This window comes from Cupressus sempervirens, chromosome 8, assembly GCF_028749045.1.
Source record: "Cupressus sempervirens isolate cs-2001-9-10 chromosome 8, ASM2874904v1, whole genome shotgun sequence".
NCBI lineage: Eukaryota > Viridiplantae > Streptophyta > Pinopsida > Cupressales > Cupressaceae > Cupressus > Cupressus sempervirens.
Genome location: NC_143125.1, coordinates 808,722,632 through 808,744,544, shown reverse-complemented (window position 1 = coordinate 808,744,544; position 21,913 = coordinate 808,722,632).

Sequence of the window (21,913 nt, the reverse complement as noted above, 5' to 3'; positions counted from 1 at the left end):
TGGTGGGAGCACTTGCAAACTGATAGACAAAGGAGAGGAAAGGAGAAGATTCAAACTTGGCCAAAGATGGCGAACAAGGTAAAGAACAAATTTTTCCCTGCTAATTACCAAGTTAGTTTGTTGAGAAAGAAGTAAAATTTGAAACAAAAGGACATGACTATGAAAGAATATACGAAGGAATTCTATAGATTGGACATCAAATCTGGACATGTAGATGATGATGTTGAGAAAATTGCAAGGTGCATTAATGGATTAAGATCTGGAATACAAGATGAAATAAATTTTGTGAAGCTAGAAAGTGTAGAACAAGCATATCAATATGTATTAAAGGCAAAGGAGATCTTGAAAAAGAAGCATGAACAAAGACAAAGAGGTAGAGGTGGCAAATTCCAAAGAGGCAGAGGTAGATCTTATGGTGAAGGTGCAGATCTAAAAGTTCTATGTAGGATAAAGGCAAATCTGAATGGAAGAATGATGATAAAGGCAAGACCGAATGGAAAAGTGGTAATTCTTACCAAGGAGGCACTAATTCTTACCAAGGGAGAGGTAATTCTTATTCTAGAGGTGGATTTTATGGAAATTGTTTTAGATGTAGCAAAGAAGGGAATAGATCTTTTGAGTGTAGGTCCTCTGAGAGTAGGCAAGGTAACAAAAATGTTGTGATTCAAGAAGACATTGAGAGTTCACCAAGTGGACCTGAAGCTAGAGAAAATTTGATGGTAAGAAGAACATTATGTAATAAAGGAAGTGATGAGGAACCTATTTTAAGGAGAAGTCTTTTCAAGACAAGATGTAAGATGGTTGAAAAATGATGCAAAGTGACCATTGACAGTGGAAGTTCTACAAAGATGGCATCATAAGAGTTGGTTACCAAGTCATAGTTGTAGAGGCTGAAACATCCCAAACCCTATCATGCTTCATGGATCAAAGATGAGCATAAGATATTGGTGAGTGAGCAATGCTTTGTGAATTTTAAAATTGGACATTATTTTGATGAAGTTTTGTGTGATATTATGCCCATGGATTATTGTCATTTTTTTGGGTAGACCTTGGCAATATGATAGATATGTTGAATATGATGGAAGATTAAATCAATATACTCTTTGGGTAAATGTGAAGAAAAAAACATTACTATCTTTGATTGAAAGTCTAGATGAGGTTAATTGTACTACTATAATAATTTTCATGGTTAATGGGAAACAATTTGAAAAGGAAATGAAAAAGAATCAAGTCTATTTTGCAATAGTTCCTAGAGGACCAAGTGTTGGTAGTAATGACCGAGTGACAGATGGTAGTATTGACTAAGTGCCAGAAGAAATTGTAGAATTGCTAAATGAGTATAAAGAAATTATTGATAATGATATCCTAGATGGTTTACCTCCTATAAGAAATATAAGTCATTTTATGGATCTGATTCCTGAAACTAGTTTTCCAAACAAAGCACCATATAGATTGACACCTGCAGAGAATGAAGAACTTAATAGACAAGTGCATGAGTTGTTGCAGAAAGGTTTATTTAGAGAAAGCTTGAGTTGATGTGTTGTACCTATTGTATTAGCACCCAAAAAGAATGGAGAATGGAGAATCTATACTGATTCTGGAGCCATTAACAAGATAACAATGAAATATAGGTTTCCTATGCAGACAATAGATGACATAATGGATTGTTTGATTGGAGAAAACTATTTTACCAAGATTGATTTGAAGAGTGGCTATCATTAGATTAGAATTAGAGAAGGTGATGAATGGAAGACTGCTTTCAAGACAAAAGATGGTTTGTATGAATAGTTGGTTATGCTTTTTGGTTTGACTAATGCACCTAGTACTTTCATGAGGTTGATGAATGAAGTTTTGAAAAGATTATTTGGATGATATTCTGATATTTAGCAAGAATAAGGAAGAACATCTTGAGCATATTAGACAAGTATTGTAGAGGTTGAAAGAGGAAAAGTTGTTGATTAATCTTAAAAAGTGTTCTTTTATGCAAAAGGAGATTGTGTATTTGGGATTTATGATTTTAGTTGATGATTTGAAGATGGATCCTAAGAATGTTAAAGCAATTTTGGAATGGCCTACACCTGAGAATGTGAGTGAGGTAAGATCATTTCATGGTTTGGCTAGTTTTTTAAGAAAGTTTATAAAGAATTTCAGTGCTATTTGTAATGCTATGACTGAGAAAATGAGGGGAGATAAAAAGGAATTTAAGTGGACACATGGAGCTGATAAGAGTTTTGTGACTTTGAAACAAAATATTGTTGAATTACCTATATTGGCTTTGCCTAATTTTAACAAAGTATTTCAAGTTGGATGTGAAGCAAGTGGTAATGCAATAGGAGTTGTATTAAGTCAAAAAGGTAAACCTATTGCTTTCTTTAGTGAAAAGTTGAATGATGCTAAAAGGAAATATTTTGTGTATGATCAAGAGTTTTATGCTATTGTTCAAGCATTAAAAAAGTGGAGACATTATTTGATGCCTAAGGAGTTTGTGTTGTATACTGATCATAAAGCTTTACAATACTTGGGAAGTCAATAGAAATTGAATCAGAGACATATGAAGTGGGTTGAATACTTGTAGAGTTTTACATTTGTGATCAAGCATAAGAGTGGAGTTACTAATAGATTCATTGATGCATTGAGTAGAAGACGTTCTTTGTTGATTGAAATGAAGGTTGAAGTTCTTAGTTTTGATGAGATGAAAGAGTTATATGATACTGATCCTGATTTTTCTGAGGCATGGAGAGAGTGCAGAGCACCAAATCTTATAGACCACATAAGTATGATGAATATCTCATTCAAGAAGGTATGTTATTCAAAGGTATTCAATTGTGTATTCCTAGAAGTCCTGTGAGGTTGAATATGATTAAGGAAAAGCATACTGGTGGATTAGCTGGACATTTTGGAATTGATAGGACATTGAGTTTGCTGAAAGAGAAGTATTATTGGCCACAAATGTATAAGAATGTTTACAAATTTGTAAAGAGTTGTGGAGTTTGTCAAGTTGCAAAAGGAGTGAGTCAAAACACTAGTTTGTATACACTTATTACTATTCCTAAGAAACCTTGGACTGACATTAGTATGGATTTTGTTCTTGGGTTGCCTAAGACAGTGAAAGGGTATGATTCCATAATTTTTGTAGTGGATAGATTCTCTAAGATGGCTTATTTCATACCCTGTAAGAAGACATCAGATGCTGAGCATGTTGCTGAACTTTTCTTTAAAGAGATTGTGAGATTGCATGGATTACCAAGAAGTATTATTTCTAACAGAGATAGTAAGTTTGTTGGTTATTTTTGGAAGACATTGTGGAAGAAGATGGGTACTAAATTGAAGTTTAGTTCTACATTCCATCCATAAATAGATGTACAGATAGAGGTGGTGAATAGAAGCTTAGGAAATTTGCTGAGATGTTTGGTTGGGAATAAGCCGAGTAATTGGGAGATGGTATTGGCACAAGCTAAATTTGCATATAACAATTTTGTGAATAGGAATACAGGGAAGACACCTTTTGAGATTGTTACTAGAATGCATCCTAGAGGTATATCATATTTAAGAGATGTTGCTGGTGAAGAAAAGAAAAGCACTGCAGGAGAAGAATTTGTTGATTTTATGGAGTCTTTACATAAGGAACTGAAGTTGAGGTTGGAGCAAAGTAATCAAAAGTATAACAAGAATGTTAATCAGTCTAGAAGACACCATTATTTTCAAGTTGGTGATGAGGTAATGGTTCATCTAAATAAAGGAAGATTCCCAGTTGGAACATATAGTAAGCTGAAGATGAAGAAATTTGGACCTTGTAAGATCTTGAAGAAATTTGACAGTGGTAAAGCTTATGAAGTTGAGTTACCTGATGACATGGATATATCTCCTATATTCAATATTTCTTATTTGTATAAGTATCATGAGTCAGAGGATGAAGTTGTTGTATCAGATGATTATCCTAAGAAGCAAATTGAGGAAGTTAAATAGATATTGGATCAGAGAGTTGGCAAGAGTACAAGAGGAAAAGATTACTATGAATATTTGGTGAAATGGAAGAATAGACCTATTGAAGATGCTTCATGGATTTCTCAATTTGAGTTGGATTCAGCTCAAGTTGGAACATCTCAATAATTCAAGAAAATCATTTCTCTCAACCCCAGTTGTCTGATGCAGGAGCATCCTAGGTTGCCTTGTTATCCTACTCATTTTGTTCACCTAGTAGTTCCTTCATGTGCCTAGTAGTCCTTCATGTGCCTAGTAGTTCCTTCATGTGCCTAGCAATTCCTTCATGTGCCTAGCAATTCCTTAACATGCCTAGAAACCCTATTTTCTTCATGTTCCTAGCAACCTTTTTTTCTTCATGTGCCTAGCAATCTTGTTTTCTTCATGTGCCTAAAAATTCTATTTTTCTTCATGTGCCAAGTTACTATAGCAATTCTTTCATGTCCCAAGTTATTGTAGCATTCCTTCATGTGCCAAGTTACCCAGTGTATGTCAAGTGATTCTTCATGTGTTGAGTTACTCAGTGTATGCCGAGTGTTTCTTCATGTGCCGAGTTACCCAGTGTATGTTGAGTGTTTCTTCATATGCTGAGTACCCAGTGTATGTCAAGTGTTTCTTCATGTGTCAAGTTACTAAGTGCATGCTAAGTGTTTCTTCATGTGCTGAGTTACCTAGTGTATGTCAAGTGTCAAAATTTGGACATGATTTTGCAAGCCAACTTGCGAGATTTATTTCATTCACGACATTTATGTTAAAATATTTTCTTGGGATGAGTCCAGACCATTCTTGGGTCGGCCTTCCTCTTATGTAATGATTATAGAATGATCTGTAAGCTATTTTGGAGAGTATAAATAGAATGTTTAGGCTTAGAGTTAGAGAAGTTTTCTGGTGAAGATGATTGGAGAGAAAAACTAAAGGTACAAATTTGCAATTGGATCTTTGTATATGAATGTATTGTAATTGGCCATAACCAAAAAGGCCTTATAGCTGGGCATGTATGAAGATATTTTGATGAATCAATAAAAGTATTTCACTCTTCTTTCTCCTTCAGTTGTTGTTCCTTGTTTTGCTTCCATTGTGTTAACTCTTGCAGGGTGGTTAGGATAGTTGGGTGAGCCTGTGGCCCTAGTTATTCATCATTTGCCTACATCATCTTTTCATGAAAAATCTTCATGAACTCATACACTGGAATTGTTTCAATAACTAAATCGCATCTTTTACTTTGTTTCCCATCTTTTAGAGAATATGTCACTGTCTTATATTTTTCGTAATCTACTATTTCATTTCCAATTGCATGTATACTATCCATATGTTCACAAGTTGATAGAAGTTGCAAAAAACTACAAAATAAGCATGTACCATCCAAGCATGATGTCTTGTAAAAATTTTGGTCATTCCCTATTTCACATAAAATGTTGGATATGAATTCCCTTGAGGATCTAGGTGGCTCATTCATGTCACAATCCTATAAAACAAACTTAGAATGCAAAAAAACACATATCTGCCTAAAAACATAGAAATGGTTAGAAAAATCAATGTGTAGCCTACAAAAACAAGTTGTGAATGTGTGATTTATCTTCACATAAAAAGGTTTACCCATCTCAAAAATTCTTTGACTTATTCAAATTTGAGTATACATAACAATAAATTTTGCAAAAAATTGTGTGTAACTTGAGTCCAATAAATGTTTTGCATGTGGATCACAATTTTGTCTCCTAATCCTCCTTCTTACAACATCTTTTTGATTAGGGAATACACGTGTGTTATATGTCCAAAAATCTTCAATCAATGATTTCAAAGCTTCACTAATGTCTTTATCCTTTCACAATAGTCTACTGCTAAATGTCCATAACTCATTTTTTGTTGGATCTTCCAATCTCTCACACCTTAGCATGGCTCTCCTTAGAGTACCTCTACCGATTTTCAATGTCTTGCTTTCCTTTCTCATGAATCAAGCTTTCTTCATTTGGGTACTTACTATTGTCGATGTAAGTACTTGTCTTGTGATATTGCTATCTTTGGTGCATGATTTAGAACCCACTTTGTCATAAGCACTCATTAGATTCTTTAAAATGTTTTTTTTATTTGAATTGTGCATTTTTCTTAGCCCAAGAATCTTCATGATAGGCCTAAATTTCAAATTCCTCATCATTTCAAAAAATAATTGGCATGGACCTATAATATTTAATTCTTCAAAGAATAGTCTCTATATACAATTAGCTTTTTTTTAACAAGTACGCTTGCTAATCTTCTCAACCATTGATTTCAAAATGTTAGTATGAATATCAATCAAATATTTTGGTCTTCTAAAATGAATTCTAGAAGGTTTTATAATCTCTTCCATTCCCTCAACATTTTAAACATCAACATAAGGTTGAGTGTTTTGTGTACCTTGAACCGAAGATGATGAGCTTTGCGATAAGATGCAAAAGAGGGAATATCACCTACTTGAAATGTTGATGGTGTGCCTTCAACATGACATGATGGAGTGTGTACATCGTCAGACCTACAAATTAGTGTCTCTACAACATGAGATGATGATATGACTCCAACATTGGAAGATGGTGTAGTTTTACAATTCAATTGTCTTCTTGAGCATAACAGTCTCATTCATTCTCTTTGTTTCTTTGTATCGGTGGTTCTTGTTCCTCTTCAAAAGTCAATTCTTCATTATTGCTTTGCAATTTTCTTCGTTCACATAGTAGTTTCATTTTATCTCTTTAAATTGCAAACTCTCTCCCTTTCTTCTGTTGTTTGAGTTTTTGGTTTCTTCCTTGGCATGATGATGATTTCTATATGTCAAATTATTCAAACATCCAAATTACTTACAATTTGTAAATTACAAATCATTCAAATACATATACAAATTACAATTATTTCAATGAATACACAATATATATTAAACAATTTGTCAAATTTCTAACCATTTCCAAATAAAAATTCATTCAAACATACAAATTTCAATGAATTCACTCTATATTAAACAACATGTCAAATTATAATCAAATTTGTCTCAATATAACAACAAAGAATATTTAAAAAGGACTGCACTAACCTTTTCTATAAAAAGAATATTCAAAAAGCCTTCAAATGGAGTATCCAATGATTGAGTATGGTGTTTGCTAGCTTCAAATAGAATTAAAGAATCTTCAAAAAGCCTTCAAATAGTGTTTTCTAACTTCCAACAGCTTGAAACCTATGTTTTCTATCGAAAATATAGAATGCACAACAAACTAAAAGTAGAATATGGATCAACAGGGACCCAAACTTGCATTATGACCCTTTTTTGGTGTTTTCATATAGTGTGTACGCACTATACCATGTATGTCCTATAAAGCGTGTATGCACTATAGTGTGTATGCACTATGTGAAGAATAATCTCTCCCTATCCCACCATCCCATCCCCTACTCTCTCTCACTCTCTTAATCCTCTCTCATCCCCTACTCTCTCTCACTCTCTCTCCTCTCCCATCCCCTACTCTCTCTCCTCTCCCATCTCTTAATCTCTCTCTATCTATGTCCCTCTCCCACTGCCTACTCTCTCTCCCACTCTCTCCCATCCCCTACTCTCTCTCACTCTCTCCTCTCCCATCCCTTATTCTCTCGCTCTCTCTCTCCTCTCCCATCCCCTACTCTATCTCACTCTCTCTCCTCTCCCATCCCCTACTCTCTCTCGCTATCTATCTCCCTCTCCCACCACCTACTCTCTCTTTCATTCTCTCTCCCATCCCCTACTCTCCCTCTCACTCACTCTCTCCCATCCCCTACTCTCTCTCATTATCTCTCCTCTCACATTCCCTACTCTCCCTCTCTCTCTCTCTCCTCTCACATCCCCTACTCTCTCTCTATGGCTACTCTCTTTATCTATCTCCCTCTCCCACTCCATCTCCCACCACCTAATCTCTCACTCTCTCTCATTCTCTACTCTCTCTCATCCCCTACTCTCTCTCTCTTAGACACACTCCCATCCCCCCTCTCGCTCTCCCTCTCACACTCCCTCTCCCACTGCTACTCTCTCTATATATCTCCCTCTCCCACTACCTCTCCCATCACCTACTCTCTCTCCCATCCCCTACTCTCTCTCTCCTCTCCCATCCCATACTCTCTCACTCTCTCTTCCATCCCCTATTCTCTCTTTCTTACACACACTCCCATCCCCCCTCTCTCTCTCTCCCTCCCTCTCACACTCCCTCTCCCACCACTACTCTCTCTCTCTATCCCTCTCCCTCTCCCATCACCTACTCTCTCTATCTCTCATTCTCCCTCTCCCACTCCCTCTCCCACCACCTACTCTCTCTCTCACTATGTCTCCCATCTCGTAGTCTCTTTCTCTCACTCTCTACCTCCCATCCCCTACTCTCTTTCTCTTACACACACTCCTATCCCCCCTCTCTCTCTCTCACTCTCCCTCTCCCACTACTTACTCTCTCTCTCTCTCACATCCCCTAATCTCTCTCTCTCTCTCTCTCTCTCTCTCTCTCTCTCTCTCTCTCTCTCTCTCTCTCACACACACACACACATTTCCATCCCCCTTCTCTCTCTTGTTGTCCCTCTCCTTCTCCCTCTCCCACTACTACTCTCTCTCTATCTATCTCCCACTCCACTCCCTCTCTCATTACCTAATCTCTCTCCCATCCCCTCCTTTCTCTCACTCTCTCTCCTATCCCATCCCTTACCCTCTCTTTCTCTCTCTCCTCTCACATCTCCTACTCTCTCGCACTCTCTCTCCTCTCCCATCCCCTACTTTCTCTCTCACTCTCTCTCCCATCCTCTACTCTCTCTCTCTCTCTCTCTCTCTCTCTCTCTCACACACACACACACACACTACCATCCCCCTTCTCTCACTCGCTCTCCCTCTTAGACTCCCTCTCCCACCACTACTCTCTCTATCCCAATCCCTCTCACATCGATTACTCTCTCCCATCCCCTACTCTCTCTCTTGCTCTCCCTCTCCCACTCCCTCTCCCAGTGCCTACTCTCTCTCTCACTCTCTCTCTCCCATCCCCTACTCTCTCTCTCACTCTCTCTCTCCCATCCCCAACTCTCTCTCTCTCTTACACACACTCCCATCCCCCCTCTCTCTCTCTCTCTCTCTATCTATCTATCTCTCTCTCTCTCTCTCTCTCTCTCTCTCTCTCTCTCTCTCTCTCTCTCTCTCCCTCTCTACCCTCTCTCTCCCATATTGTTCTCTCTTTACCACCCACTACTCACTCTCACACTCTCTCCCATCCCCTACTCTTTCTATTTTACACACACTCCCATCCCTCCCTCTCTCTCTCCCTCTCTCCTACTCCCTCTCCCATCACCTACTCTATCTCTCTCATCCCCTACTCTCTCTCTCTCTTCCCTCTCCCATCCCCTACTCTCTCTCTTTCACACATACACACACTCACATCCCCCCTCTCTCTCTCTCCTCTCCCATCCCCTACTCTCTCTCTCACTCACTCACACACTCTCATGCTCCTCTCTCTCTCTCTCACTCTCCCTCTCTGACTCCCTCTCCCACTGCATACGCTCTCTCTCCCATCCTTTACTCTCTCTCTGCCACCCCCTACTCTCTCTCTCTCTCTCATAGTCTCACACTCTCATCCCCACCTCTCTCTCTCCCTCTCCCACTTCCTCTCCCACCACCTACTCTCTATCTCACACACGCACTCTCTCTCTCTCTCTCTCTCTCTCCCATCCCCTACTCTCTCTCTCTCACTCACACACTCTCATCCTCCTCTCTCTCTCTCTCTCGCTCTCCCTCTCCCACTACCTACTTTCTCTCTAACTCTCTCTCCCATCATGTAATCTCTCTACCCCCCTACTCTCTCTCTCTTGCAGTCTCACATTCTCTCCCATCCCCTATTCTTTCTCTTACACACACTCTCATCCCCCCTCTCTCTCTCCCTCTCCCACTCCCTCTCCCACCACCTACTCTCTCTCACTCTCTCTCCCATCCCCTACTCTCTCTCTCTCTCTCTCTCTCTCTCTCTCTCTCTCTCTCTCTCTCTCTCTCTCTCTCTCTCCCCCCTCTCCCATCCCCTACTCTCTCTCTTTCATAGACACACTCACATGCCCCCTCTCCCTCTCCTCTCCCATCCCCTACTCTCTATATCTCACACACACACACACTCTCATCCCCTTCTCTCTCCCCCACCCACTCCCTCTCCCACCACCTACTCTCTCTCTCGCTACTCTCTCTCTCCCCTCTCCCATCCCCTCTTCTCTCTCTCTTTCATAGATAAACACTCACATCCCCACTCTCTTTCCTCTCCCATCCCCTACTCTCTAGATCTCTCACACACACTCCATCCACCTCTCTCTCTCTCTCTCTCTCTCTCTCTCTCTCTCTCTCTCTCTCTCTCCCATCCCTCTCTACTCTCTCTCTCTCTCTCTCTCTCTCTCTCTCCCCATCCCTCTCTACTCTCTCTCTCTCTCTCTCCCCATCCCTCTCTACTCTCTCTCTCTCTCTCCCATCTCCTACTCTCACTCTGTCCATCCCATCCCCTACTCTCTCTACCATCCTTACTCTCTCTCACACTCTCACACTCTCTCCCATCCCCTACTCTCTCTTACATAGATTCTCATCCCCCCACTCTCTCTCCCTATCCCACTCTCTCTCCCACCACCTACTCTTTCTCTTTCCCTTCCCCTACTCTCTCTCTCATACTACTCTCTCTCTCCTACCTCTCCCATCTCCTACTCTCTCTCTTTCACACACACACACACTCCTCTCCCATCCCCTACTCTCTCTCACACGCACTCCCATCCTCCTCTCTCTCTTCCATCCCCTACTCTCAATATCTCTCTACCATATCATATTCTCTCTACCACCCCTACTCTCTCTCTCTCACTCTCACACTCTAACCCATCCCTTACTCTCTCTTACACACACTCCCATCCCTCTCTCTCTCTCTCTCTCTCTCTCTCTCTCTCTCTCTCTCTCTCTCTCTCTCTCTTTCTCTCTCGTTGCCTACTCTCTCTCTCTCTCAAGCTACTCTCTCTCTCCCCTCTCTCATCCCCTACTCTATCTCTTTGACACACACTCACTCCCATCCCCCCACTCTCTCCTCTCCCATCCCCTACTCTCTCTCTCTCTCACTCTCGTCCCCTCGCTCTCTCTCTCTCTCTCTCTCCCACTCCCTCTCCCACTGCATACTCCCTCTCTCTCTCTCCCTCTCTACTCTCTCCCATCCCCTACTCTCACTCTCTCTCTCTCTCCCCCATCCTCTACTTTCTCTCTGCCACCCCTACTCTCTCTCTCTCAAACTTCCTCTCTCTCCTATCCCCTACTCTCTCTCCTCTCTCTGATCCCCTACTCTCTCTCTCTCTCTCTCTCTCTCTCTCTCTCTCTCTCTCTCTCTCTCTCTCTCTCTCTCTCACACACACACACACACACACACACACACTCCCATCCCCCCCTCCTCTCACTCTGCCTCTCTCCTTCCAAATTTAGGTCTTAATAGTGCATGCACACTAAAGCATGCACATGTTATTTAAAGATTCACATTCTACCAAGCTTAAGGCTTGGTTTTGCCTTGGGGATCCAATGCAAAGGTTTGGAGTCTCTAAACTAGTCTGAGACATGTTTTGCTACAAACATACAAAAAATGATTTATTTTTAGTGTGTACTCTCCTTCAAGTTTCCTTGTGGTTGAGCATCGATAAAATTAGGTTACATGACATTGTAGGTCTCTGTGTTAGCTATATAACCATATAATTAATTTTTTATTTGAACCATTTCAAGCCTTTCAACTATAATTTCTTTTGAATGTATGTCCATTTTTTGTCAAAAACTGACATGTACTAATTGGGTTGTAGATTTTAGCTCATTCACTGAATTTTGCAACAACTTAGTTTTTTAAAAACTAGACTCCATTCTGCACACTTTAAAAAAAAGAAGTTTTGATTTTAGATTAGTTCTCAATCATTTCTAGGGGGAGCACATAGATATTTCATGTTTTTGGGATGTGTCCAATTAAAAAATTCATTAAAAAAAATACCAATTATAAAATTACCCAAAAAATATGGGATAAACTACATAGTGTTAGGTAACTTTTGACCAGAGTGATTAAAGAATTTTTTTTAAAAAGTTCAAATTTTAGGGGGCCCACACTTTGTACTGTGGTATGTTTTTTTTGAATAAATAGTACCACTTTCTATAGCCCCATTTTTTGAGGACCTAAAACTAAACCATTTTGAAAAAAAATTAGTAGTTTACAAACTAGATTCAAAGGACTACTACTTTTGTCTTTGTCATATCTTAAAATTTTGAGCATAACTATCTTCAAATTCTTGTTGAAGTTTAGAAATTGTTGATTTCAAAAAAAGGTTGTCCACTTATACCCCCCTTTTGGCACCACAACTTGGTGCACTTACCCTCCAAGGTTATTTTATTTTTAGGATTGCATCCCATCTCTTGAATTTTTGGAACTCTAATTGCATAAATAGGAAGAAGAGTTCTCAGTACCTTATTGACCATTATCTCATCATTTATGTCTCCTCCTATAGCTTTGGTTGCACTTACACTCTCTTTAATTATTTCAATGTATTGGACAATGTTCTTACCTTCTTTCATTTTCATTCAATCAAACTTGCCTCTTAAAATTTCTTCCTTGGCTCTTTACACATTTTGATCAACTGCATAGACTCTCTACAATTTTTCCCACATTTCAAATGTAGTAGGAAAATCTTTAAATTCATCAATTTCAGAATAGTTGAGAGAGAAAGTTATTTCAATCATCATTATATTATGATCCTTTGCCTCTTTCATTTGCTTCATAATCATAGGTTTAAGTGGTGGCACATATTTGTTTTCCATGTAGAACAAACTATTATCACTAATGCTTCATAGGTGTAGTTTCATGAACTTGTGCCATGCTGAAAATTTATCTCTGTTAAACTTAGGAATCTCCCTTCTGTATGACATCCTGATCTTCATCTTAGGTCCTTGAAACCTTTCCTAATTTGATGCCAATTATTCAAAATTTAAAGTGTAATTAAGAGGGAGCAGGGGTGGGGGGGTGAATCAGTTACACCAAAAACAATTCCATGTCCCTAGATGTTGATTCAAACTTTCATTGATCATGCAATACTATCCAACTCAGTTAACACTATAATATTACTATCACTCAGTTAACAAAGCAATCTTATAATTATTAATTTGTTTATTCCTTTAGTAACTTAGTTGCAGAAACATAAGAAACTTTAACATGAACACAGATGACACCAAGATTTAACGTAAAACCTAATTTGGGAAAACCACCATGCAACTAGTTACAATATTTTTCACTCTTCTTAAGTGAACCTTGTTAGAAGCCAATCCTATTAAAGGTTACAATACATACTATTAAGTATGAGATTTCTAAAGGATTTAGATCACCCTATTAGGATTGTCCTGGTTAGAGGTCTTCAAACACTTCAATATTGAAATATCACCTTGTTAGAGGATTTACAATATGACTGTCAAGTCAACTCTATTAAGAGATTTCTTCACTGCTACGATGGTTAGAAGATAACAACAAATTGACTTGACATATGAAGCAACTATCTTTGGAGATTTAGATCTATGTTCTGGCTTGACCTTTGGATCCTTACTGATTAGAATTTTCTTTGTATCTTATCTTCAACACTTTCCTTCTCTGCCTTTTCCTTTGCTCACATAGCCATCTTATTTCATATTCCACTTGTGTGTTTTATCCTCACAACTTGACCTTTCTTATATATCATACGCTTTGTCAAGTTGGCTTGAATATCCTTCCAATTAATCAATAAAAATCCAAATACTCAGCCTCAATCAATTAAATATTAGACAGTTGCATTATGTTGTCATGAAGTCAATACTGAGATTGAATTCTCGATTAATACTATGTGTCCTTTGATGCCTGACCGCTTGATCAATATTGCAAGCAAGATATCCTTCATCAACTAACTGCTTGGATAATACTAAAATACCTTCATTACCCGAATGCTCGGTCAATACAGAGATATGAAAGGTTAATATCAACAATTGTGTAACATCAATGACAACCTATAATTGAAGAATTTTTTCCAACATATGTCATAGGCAACAAGGAAAATTCCTATCTAAGTTGATTGATCGAGTAAAATGAATCCTCTCAAGTCACCTAGTAAAATTCATGGAAAGAAGATAATATTCAAAGTTTTCTATTAGCTACATTGTACAGTAACACAATAATTGTGTTTGTTTTGTTAATTTCACTCTTCAAGTGTTATTTCATTACAAAAATAATTGTTGTGCTTCTCAGCTTTGAACTATATTAGTATGGGCTTCATGGGATATATGTAAGCCATTTATTGCTATTTGTGTAGGTTTTGATGACACCTTCTTTAAAAGAAACTATTTTCATTTAACCCTCATTTTAATAACATAATCACCAAAAATCTAAAAGATTCAAGAATTATCTAATACAATATCTGAGATTAGTTTAATGTAAATTCTAGATTCTTTTTTGTATTAATTTATATAGAAAGTAATTATTATTAAAAATATTGTTATATTATAATTTTGCATAAATATAATGAATTCTTATTATAAATTTTAGGTCTAAATATTGAATTTTACTATATTATATTACTTCAAACTTTGAAATTATGTTGCAAAGTTAAAATAGTCAACATTTCTATTAGGAACTTAACTACTCTAAGTCTTCTTGTATTTTTCCTAGGCAATATAATATTGTAATCATTTGAACTTAATGGTGATTAATCTTTTCTATATCAACCAATTAGATTTAAGTATTTTTATTTCTAATTTTAACTTTTAATATTTATAATGTTTATGTGTGAGATTTTTAATTTCTAAATTAACTAAAACTATTTTACACTAACTTGATTGGTTGGTATATTTTGAGTCGTATAGGAACAAATTTTTAGGAAGCATTGCCCTATTGTTAGGCTATATTTACATATGACATAAATATGAAACACTTAGAACTTGTTTAAGAATGTTTAATATTTAAATAATTGATTAATGATTAATATATCAAATTGTTCATTTCATAATAATCATACATAGGGCTTTAATACAAATTATTAGAAAGTTATTTATGATAATAATTTATATAAAAAAGTTAATTATTAATTAGTCATTAAAATTATTAATGGTACTAACTAGATATAGAAACCTTTGCTAGAGTCATTCATCTAATTACTCTTCTATGAAGATTATTATTTGAAAAGATTATATTGGCATATGTGTTTGAGGTAGTAGTACTAATAGAAGTTGCATTTTATATAAAATATGTCTAAAAATGTAATAAAAATATAACATTACAAGTAACTTATAATACTAATATTATATTTCTATCATAAATGTGAAATTATTTTTAATTATCAATATTTTCTATTGAAAAGTATTATTTTTCTAATATATAAATATTCACGTTCTTTTTAGAAAACTAATTGATAATTAGTCTTAACTTTCTAAATTGAAAATTAAATTTTTTACGTAAATATTTTATATAATAATATTAAAATATTAATCAAATATTAATTTAATGACTCAATTATTTTCTTATAGCTATTAAAAAAATTAATCTTTATACTATTCATTATAACATATTATAACATACGACAAATACATGCCACTATGTGATACTTGTTTAAAATGTACTTACTTTCAATTTACTTCTTAGAAATAGGGAGATAATTTATTTTATTATAAATATTACATATCACATTAGCCTTCATTACATTTGAATTTTTTAAAGAGATAAATTTTAGATATGAAATTCTATCTTAAAAGTTTGATTATTCTTAGTGGAATTTAGTAAACAAAATAAGATTAACATAGTTAATTGTTAACTTTTTTGTCCATTTTCTTTTTGAATTTTGAATAATGGAGGGCCCTAAACCTCTGGATCCGCCTTCTTGCCCGGACCTGCAACTGGTGCTTGTAGTGAGTAGAGATGTTGACCAGTTGTTTGGCGGTGGGTCCATTGGGTTTGAGGGGTCGAGGTATGTCAAGCCAGTGTTGGAGGATGGATGGTCATCTGTGGATGTCCCTGAGCAGGTGGGAGGAAGTTCTACCGATTGTCAGGAGGGAGATGGCCAAATATTGGATGTGGGTTCTTCATCGTGATGGAAGAATGCGCTCGTGGGTTCCAAGAGGTCCAGCCCCATCATGGAGAATCCCACGGTAACACGTGGACAAGAAGGTCCTGTGATTGCACTCCCTGATGGCATGATGGATAATGTGACTTTTGGCCTCGAACTTTGTGTTGTTGGCAGATTTGTTGCTTTTTGCCCTTCTATCAAGACGGTAAGAAAATGGGTGGACCATAAATGGAAGGTCAAAGGAACTATAAGTGTTTTTGCCATGCCAAGTGGTCTTTTTTATTTCAGATTCACCGCGGAAGAAGATCTCATGATGGTTCTATCTAGGACTTGGTATTTCGGGAAGCACTATCTAGTCTTGACTAGATGGCATCCGGGCTTTGATGCTGGTTTGGAGCTAAAAAAACTTGCCCCAATCTGGGTAAGATTACATGGCCTTCCTCTTGAATTTTGGGATGAAAGGATATTAAGATGGGTTGGGAACTCTGTTGATCATTTTGTTACTGCTGACAAAGTGACAATGCAAAAATCAAGACTTGTCTATACTAGATTCTGTGTGAATGTAGCACTGAACAGAACACTACCTACTATGGTCACTTTAAAAACTAAATGGGGTGAGAGAGTTCAGCCCATAGAATATGAGAATGCTGGCTTATTTTGCCAAAGATGTGGGCAATTCGGTCACCTTATTGTGGATTGCAAAGCTAAAATGCAAAAAGATAAACAGAAGGAGTGCTCCCTAGGGATAGTTGTGGAGAATATTGGGGAACCTTCTATACAGACTAAGAAGATAGTAACAAAACCTCCTATGACCTTGCCCATTATGACCTCCATGCAAGATATGAATCCTAGGGGTAAGGAGACTAAGGAAGATGAGAAAGCTCAGGAGGAATACCCTTTCAAAAGAGATTTGGAGGACCTTCTGGGCTCACCTTTGGCAAGGTCTTCGATGGAAGAGTGTTTGGAAGATGGAGAAATAGAAGGAACCAACACTACACAAGATTTGACAACAACCCACTTTGGGGGGAGCAAGCTTGAAACCCCTTCTAAAGAGAAAGGGATAACCCCAAATTTCATGGGCTCCTCAACAATAAGGGAGGGGGGACCATAATTTTAAGGAAGGTGATATAAGGGAGGTAGTTTGCTCCCCTCTGAGGATAGTAAAGGCCTCGCAGGATGAGATAGTGGTGAGAGTTATGGCAAGCATTGATAATATGGATAAAGAGATGAGCCCCTCTTCGCCTCAGGAGGATAATAGGGAATGAGAAGTGCAAAAGAAGAAGAAAAGGGGAGGGAGAAAACCAGATATTGGAGTTTCAAGAATAGCAGGAAGACCATCAAGCAGAGTTACCAGGACAAAGCAAACTACTAGAGATGTAGCCAATGGTAAATAGCTTACACTGGAGATAGTAACAAAAGGTAAGAAATGAAACTCCTTTCATGGAATATAAGGGGATTGAATAATCCCCAAAAGCAGTATGCTCTTGAGCAATTAATATCTCAGGAAAAAATAGACTGTGTTAATTCAAGAGACAAAAATGTCTAGCTCAAATTTTGATAAATTGCTAGCTATATCTAGCCAGGGGTAGGGTATATACATAGGGATTCAGATGGAGCTTTGGGGGGAATTGCTACCATGTGGAATCTAAACTTGTTAAAGGGCTATGAGATCTGGAAGGAAAAAAACTTTATTATTACTCATTTCCAAACGAATAGTCACAACTGGAAACTGATTAATATCTATGCACCTAACAGCAGATTAGGGAGGAGGGAAATGTATGACAATTTGATAAGGATATCTAAAATTATGATGGAGGAGAAATGGATGTGTATGGGTGATTTCAATACCCCTCTTTACCATTCGGACAAGAGGGGAGGCAACAGAGAATGTCAAGAGAGTTTGCAAGATCTAAGTGAATTCACGGGGAAACTGGACTTCATGGATGTGGAGCTGAGGGGTAACCCATACACCTGGACTAATAATAGGAAAGGTGAAGATCTCACACAAGTTAGGCTGGATAGATTATTACTGTCAAGGAATTGGAATAGCATGGGCAACTCCTACTTGGAAAATCTCAACAGAACGGTGTCTGACCACTCACCCATTTTATTCCATTGGGAGGATGGCTATAAAGGGGGAAAGAAAGCTTTCAGATATGAAATAATGTGGGAATCACATCCAAAACTGAAAGATAAGATTCAGGAGTGGTGGAATATAAGAATAGAGGGTACTGCAATGTACGGACTCTCCCAGAAATAAGATAATATTCGAAAAAATGTCAGAGCTTGGGCTAAAAGTTCATTTGGGGATCTGTTTAAAGGTAAAGGAGAAGTAGAGGAAAAGCTTAAAAAAATCCAAGGGGCTATTGCAGAAGGGAATAACTTAGAGGAGGATATTCAAGAGGAGGAAAAACTTAGAAGGAGGTGGAAAGAGATCCTACAAAAGGAGGAATTTTTTTGGAAACAAAGATCCAGAATCCAATGGTTGGAGGAAGGGGATAAAAATACCACCTTCTTCCACAGATCTGCTTCTAACCACAAAAGAAGAAATACCATCTCAAAACTAAGTGAAGAAGGAGGAAGGGTATTAAAAGAGTAGGAGGACAAGGGGAAACTTGTGGTTGATCACTTCAGTAAGGCGCTTAAGGAAGATAACCTTGTTGGGAACCAGGTGATCAGGAGAAGTTTGATTAATTCAATCCCAAGGAGTATAAGAGAAGAGGAAAATGACTGGATCCTTGGTAAGATCTCAAAAGAGGAAGTGAAAAAGGCAGTTTTCTCAATGAAAGCTTTTAAGGCCCCGGGCCCTGATGGCTTCCCACCTGCTTTCTTCCAGCATTTCTGGGAGGTGATCAAGTCTGAAGTTATTTGGGTGACTAGGTATTTCTTCAGAACTGGCAAAATACTATGGAGCATTAATAAGATCTTTATTGCACTCGTTCCTAAAAATTTCAATCCTCTGAATTTGAATGATTTTAGACCTATAAGTCTATGTAATACTATTTACAAGGTCTTTGCCAAGGTTTTAGTGAATAGATTAAAGCCTTTCTTGGAAAAAATTATTGGTAGTCCTCAGAAGGGGTTTGTGCCAGGAAGGCAGATCCTTGATGCGGCTATTTCAACCCATGAGGTTATTCATTCAATGGAAAAGAGTAGGCAACCTAGAATGGCATTCAAGTTAGACATTTCCAAAGCTTATGATAAGGTCAAGTGGGACTTCCTTCAGGATGTTCTAGAAAGAATTGGATTTAATAATAGGATTATAAACCTGATCATGTTGATGGTGAGCTCAATGCAGTACTCTGTCCTTCTAAATGGGTCCCCATGGGGTAACATAATGGCAGGAAAAGGCCTACGATAGGGTGACCCCCTCTCACCCTACCTATTTATCATGGTTGCTGAAGTCTTGGGAAGGTCTTTTTGTAAATTAGCTGATTCGGGCTGCATTAAAGGTGTGAAACCAGCCACTAATGCTGAAGCTAAGGTTATTTAGCAATTTGTGGATGACACCTTCCTATTTGGAGAATCTTCAATCACAGAGGCTGAAGCCTGGAAAATGATTTTACATAATTATGAAGAAAGCTCAGGGCAACGGGTGAACTACCATAAAAGCAAGATCTATTTCTTTAATATTGATCCTTCACTTCAAAGAAGGATTAGGAAAATCTTAGATTGCCAATCTGGTTTCCTCCTAAACACTTATTTAGGTCTCCCCCTCACTACCAAGGAGGTGTCTAATGAATTTTGGAATTCGATAGTGGAGAGAATTCAATAGTGGAAAGGGAAGATATTAAGTAATGCCAGAAAACTTCAACTAATTGCTGATGCCCTTTACGGAATCCCTATTTATTTCTTATCCATATTTAAGATTAATCTTAATATGGCCGAGAAAATTGAGAGAATTCAAAGGAATTTCCTGTGGTCAAGGACTAAAGAGAAAAATAAATTCAATATGGTCAACTAGGAGGAGGTGTGTAAACCAAAAGCTAAGGGGGGGCTTGGGATTATAAGAATGAAAGACCTTAATAAAGCTCTCCTAACAAAAATTGGATGGAGACTGGCAGAAGGAAACACGAGGTGGGGAAATATTATGAAAGTTAAATATATGTCTAATACCTCCTTTCGGCAAAACTTGTATAATAATGACCTCCTGAGTGGGTCAAAGATCTAGCAGAACATTTTTAGAAATAGAGGACTGCTAAGAGAAGGATTGAGATGGATTATGGTCAATGGCTTCAATATAAGGTTTTGGGAAGATAGGTGGATGGAGGGGAAACCACTGGCTTTAAGTAAATTTAGTGGTTTAAAGGAATGCCTTAAAGAGGACATAGGGGTTAGAGTGGGAGACTACATTGATTAGGGAAGGAGATGGAAGAAGTTGTTGAAGGAGGATTATCTGTGGAAGATAGGTATTCTCATAGAGGAACTGGAGGAACTAATAAAGGAATAGAGGATCCCAATGCTGCCACAGGAAGACGTTTTAGCTTGGGATTTAACTCCGATTGGGAACTTCACTGTCAAATCTACTTATACCCTAATGTTCAGTAAGGAACCATGCCCAACTACATGGAGCAAGGTATGGATCAGTAACCTTATACCTAAGATTAATTCCTTTTGGTGGATGGTTCAACATGGAAAAATCTTAACAATTGATAATTTGAAAAAAAGGGGATTCTACATAACAAACCATTGCTTCCTTTGTGAACAAAAGGAAGAAAGTATTTACCACCTGTTCATTGAATATCAGTTTGTTGTTGACATCTAGATTAAGGTTTGGGAAAGATTAGGGGTGGTATGGGTCATGAAAGATAACTTGGGACAGTTTGTGGATAATTGGGATTGCCCATTCCATCATTCAAGACTAATCCTCTTATGGAAGTTTATCCCACCATATGTATGTTGGCACATATGGAAAGAAAGGAATAACAGGATATTCAGGGGAGAAAATAGGATGGTTGAAGTGGTTTTTGGAGTGATGAACAAACTATTGAAGGAAAATATAAGAGTAGCTAAATACAAGATACCAAAGGAGGAACCCAGAAGACTTGAAGGTATTGTGGCTGAGAATTGGGGTTATCAAGAGGACTTATTCCTTTTTGATAGCTCTGCTAGGAGGAGGAGACAATAGACAATATGGAGACCACCCACCATCACACAGTATAAACTAAATTTTGATGGAGCTATGAAAGAAGGACAGGGAGTGGTTGGTGGTGTGCCGAGAGACAGGAATGGTGATGTTCTATTAGTTTATGCAGGCCAGGTGGGGATTGGTAGCAATAATATGACAGAAGCTATGGCATTATTATGGGGTCTACAACTCTCTAGGGAAAGAAACATTTTAGAGTTAACTATAGAAGGGGACTCCAAATTGGTGATCGATTGGGTCAAGGGGGAGGGAAAATTGGGATGGAAGATTAGAAATATCATCCTGGATATTAAAAATATATTGGAGGAAATGAGAATGGTCCACCTGCAGCATATCTACCGGGAGGGTAATCAAGTGGTAGACGTTGCGGCTGCCATGGGGTTTAACGTTAGGACAATCACGTGCTGGGAAAATTTAGTTGATATCAATGAAAATCTAAGGATGTTGATAATCAAGGAAAAAGGTGGTAGAATTCAAAATGATGATTACTAAATTTAAAAACAAGGCCAATTTTGGCGAAATGGAGAAGTTTGTCGCTAAATTTAACTTTAGTGTTTTAGAAATAAGAGATAGACGTGGCCGTACAAATGACAAGTGGAGTAATTATGAATTAAGAAATTTGTCTTTTTGCAATTATGGAAACTCGGGGCAAGCTTCGAATCACTTCCCAAATGGAAGTACGATAGATATGATGGATTGGGATGTCAGAAATCGACGGGGAGA